The sequence below is a fragment of the Apium graveolens genome, chromosome 5 (assembly GCF_009905375.1).
Source record: "Apium graveolens cultivar Ventura chromosome 5, ASM990537v1, whole genome shotgun sequence".
Lineage (NCBI taxonomy): Eukaryota > Viridiplantae > Streptophyta > Magnoliopsida > Apiales > Apiaceae > Apium > Apium graveolens.
The window spans coordinates 305,486,246-305,490,985 of NC_133651.1; positions in this window are offsets into that span (position 1 = coordinate 305,486,246).

Consider the following 4,740-nt stretch of genomic DNA (forward strand, 5'->3'; position numbering starts at 1 on the left):
CAACAACAGCTAGACAAGATGAACAGGACCAAGCTCCCAATTCGTGAGCGGATAGGAAACGTTCCGCAGTTTCCTGTAAGCGTTAATGCCGCTGTAGCTGAGGTAGGAACTACCATTAGGCTAGGCTTTCAATTTTTGATGTACCAGACTTATGTATATTTACGAAATGTAATAATGGAAAATATTATGTAAATCTATTCAGAAACCCTTTTGAGGTATAATGACTTATAATTGTGGAATAAAATGACTTGTGTTATTTTTGATATTCATCTCTGCGACTATAACTTGTGGTGTGTGTGTATATTGTGGGGTCACAGCACGCAGTAGTTGGTTGTTTATTAAAATTGGGTGTTATTAAGGGAAATGGAACTCGTGACAACCCGGATCCCCGACCCCGGATTTGGGGGTGTTACAGAAATGGTATCAGAGCCAAGCGTTATAAACCTCAGAGATGATGCGACGTTAAGATAAGAAGTTCACTAAGATAATAAGAACTCTTGCCAAGTTCATAGTCAGACTACCTAACGTAGTACTGACAGTTAAAACCCTTATGGGAACCCTTATAAATATCGTGATAGAAGCGTAGTTCATTATCGTATATGGTGGACTCCGAACCCTGAGGTTGAGGAGAAACAGCGCGATGATGTTGTATTACTTATTGGAGATCAAATTGTGGATCCGATAGAGCGTCCTAACGAGGGACCAGATGATGCTCATATTAAGGATGTGGCAATTAAGGATGTTATCCCAAAAGGGATTGTTGCTGCGAAGAATCCCGTGGAGGATCCTGACAAGAATGAAGAAAGGACCGTTGAGGAATTGATGACTGTGGTTAGGGCGACTACCAGAGGTAGGATTGGCCAGTTATTACGGTAGGTTCGTTCAAGTTTGCAAAGGTAGCAGCCCCTTTAACGCGACTTACTCGTAAGACTGAGAAGTTCGAATGGACGGAGAAATGCGAGAACAGCTTTCAAGAACTGAAGCAAAGACTGGTGACGGCCCCTATGTTGGCGTTGCTGGACGAAAAAGGAGATTTTGTGATTTGTAGTGACGCTTCGCATAAGGAATTAGGGTGCTTCTTATACAGCACAACAAGGTAATCGCGTACGCGTCAAGACAATTAAGGGAATATAAAATTCGATATCCCACCCATGATCTTGGGCTCACGGCAATAGTTTTGCCCTAAAGATTGGAGGCACTACTTGTATGGATAGAAGTGCGAGATTTACACAAACCATAAGAGCTCAAGTATATTTCCACGCAGAAAGAGCTCAACATGCGCCAGAGGAAGTGGTTAGAGCTAATCAAGGATTACAATTATGAGATTCTTTATCATCCAGGGAAAGCCAATATGGTGGCTAACGCCCTTAGTAGAAAGGAGAGACTCAAGATGATAATGTATTTGGGAGAGTTGATAAGAGATTTTGAGAAAATGGAAATAGAAGTGAAGGTAACGGAGTCGGTACTGAAAAGTTGTTTGAGATTGTAATGTAGTCCGAATTATTGGAAAAGATCATATGGGCCAAGAAAAAGTGATGAATGAAGGCAAAAAGCCAATGACTGGAGAAGAGATTAATACCGAGAAAGATGATAAGGGAATAATGAGGTATTCCTGCAGAATTTGGGTTCCAAATGTTCAAAAGCTTAAGTACGGGATCTTAGATGAAAGCCATAGTTCGAGGAATAAGATTTAGGGCAAACCCTGAATATGATAGTCAGGGAGGTCGCCATTAAGAAAGAAGGAACCCATAACATAATGAAGTGGAAAACAAGGATTTTAACGTATAAGATAACCCCAATTATGGGAGAAGGATGAAACATTTCATACTGAGAAAACAGAAGTCGAGCAAGTTAGGGAGAACCAGGACGGTACTCCTATGGGGAAATTCATGGATATTCCTAAACAAAACTTATACTTTTACCCCCAACCACCACCCTGAGGAAACAGTGCGGTGGGAAATTCTTTCAGGGCCTTTAAGTCGCTAAGATCTCAGAGTTCCAAGGAACAAGCTGACTCAGTCGAGGCAAGAGCCTGGCTAAAGGAAATAGAGGAATCATTTGAGATTCTAAATGATTGACGAAGTGCAAAAGACTATTTTTGCCACTTACCTTCCTAAGAGAGAGGCCACCCGCTGGTGGAAGGCTAAGGAAGATAGAGAAATAGTGTAGAAGTTTTAGAGCCAGACCAGAGGCGGAAAAGTATGATGAATCATGAATCTAGGTTGTGAAATTCGTCAAGGTTCGTCTGAAGGACACGAATCCAGAATGATGGGATGTTTGAAATCAATGCTTATGTTGTGTTGGTTCATGAAATGGTTGTAATAGAAACAAAAATAAAAGACTGAAAGGGGAAGGAGTATAAAGGGATATAAAGGAAATAGAGTTGAGAAGCGATAAGGTAGTTAGGTATGTGAAACCCTAAGAAACCCTAGAAATAAATATAGAAAAGTGTGTCATCATCAGCGTGATGGTGACTGATCATGAGATAAAGTCAAGGTTTGAATGCGTAAGCGATACGTATAACTAATCCCCTTTAAGTTGAGAGTATTCGATGAAACTTTGAGATAGACCGATGGATTAATAAGGAAAAACGGATGGACTGAGGAGATAAGATAACAAAAAATTAGGAAAATGGGATGAAAGAAGTGACCTTCAAGAATGTGAAGTGTATGTAAGACCGGCGGCTTGATACCCAGAAAGGGAGACACCAGGTATAAAAGATATCCCAACATTGAGATGACGGTTGAGATAAATAATTGAGATAAATGAATAGTTAGAACTAAAAAGTTCATATTGAACGTGACCAATATCTTCCAGAACATCCATGTTATCATTACCAAATCAGGAAAGAAAAGCGGATAACCATTGTTATCTTTTGGAGGCCATATGGATTGACCTCAGCTTGAATAAGGATGCTATTGTGAAATTTGGTATAGACTATCGAGGTGGGAATGATTGAATAAGATACTCTATTAAGGATATATGACTTGATTCATCCATGAAAGAGTGTAAGTATCTTTTAAAGGTGGAATTAAGGATAAAACCCCGATAACTTGAGATGAACCCTAGGGGAATGTATAAGGGTTGGCATTTCACCCTTAATAGGGACAATATGAGTTTTAACAGTACAAATTGGAAGGACTAAGGTAACAACAACCTTTAAAGATCAGTGGAGAAAGTTTTCAGAACTATATAGACAATGATTCTAGTATTAGTAAATGGTATCTTGATATGCCCTGTACCTAGGGTGTACCTGATGAAGGATTTAAGGATAACCTTAGAGGTTTTACAAGGAGAAAGGTAATATTCAAAGTTCCCAAGAATATAAATTTTGATAAAGGAAATATGACGTAATTATAATAATGCCAGGTGGGGCACGTGTTGAACCATAAGAAAGTATAGATCAACCCAATGAGGGTCGAGATTGGTGAAAACAAGAAGGACCCAAGATAAGAGACGTCCTAAGTATGATCGAGGGTCAGTCGTGACAATGTTCACATCTAAAGACTAAGACAATGACTTATGGAAGAATGGTGATATTTTTTTTCTCGCCAGGACTTAAGAAAAACATTTTCACATAAGCAGTGATTTGAAATGAGGTAGAAAATTTAGTTGAAGGTGGTTAAAATGACATTGATTATAAGGAACTATTACTATTAGGAAAGGCCAATGAGGTGGCCGACACTCTAAGTGTAAGAGAACAATTATAGGCGCTCGTACCAGAGGAATACAGTGATGATGGTTAAAGCCGTGAAGGTTGTATTATGGTGTGAAAGATTGACATTCCTTCTGATGATTGTGCGATACTCAACCGTAATAGTAGTTTGGTAAAAAATTAAATCATGTTAATCGCCATGAGAGGGCTACCTATCTTAGAAGGTCCTATCTTGAGATAAGCCAGGGCCATGTTACAAAAGGACTAAATAAACCTTTGAGCTTCATGTCTCCTAATAAAAACATATGGTTAATAATCGTGTTAACCTGCTATCATTTCTTTGATTGAAACTCTTCTGCAATTTTATCTGTTTCATGTCATCTGTACGCCAAGCTCAGGAGTGTTCTTGAATCATGAAATGGTGATTATGTTGCCTCTCTAGAATATTTCGGTACGGCAGGTATGGACTCTGTATGATTAGCTATTAAGATTCCAAGGAAAACGAATGACTACAGTAGGTCAGCGCTGGACTATAGTATTGAATCAACGATTCCTTGAATAATGAGACGATAACAACCGTGAGAGTTGTATTGTATGGATGTTGAAATTGAATACCACTAATCGGGAATTGTTGACGTATAAGTTATCTTTGATAGAAAAACTAGGTCGATTATCTGCCTATTAAATATTTATTCCTTCTTATCGACAGAGAGTCATATTACTATACGTGGAAGGTAGTAATGCTTAAAAAATAGAAAAGAATGAGTATTGAGAAGCGAAAGCTGTAGAGCTAGATGATATAATGAGAGTCTGTGTGATAGACTTGAAAGAAATTTGGAATGATCACTTAGTACGGATTGAGTTTTCTTACGACAATAGATGATATGGCAGTGTCAGAATGTCGCATTACGAGGCCCTGTACAAAAAAAAAGATGTTGATCTCCCTTATAGTGGGATGAAGTTGGAGAGCGCAAGATGCTCAGGTCCAAAGTGGTCCAAATAACCAAGGACATAGTAGATCTAATCAGAGGACGGCTGGTAGCAGCCCAAGATCGACTATAGAAGTATGTCGGTTTGGCCCGAAA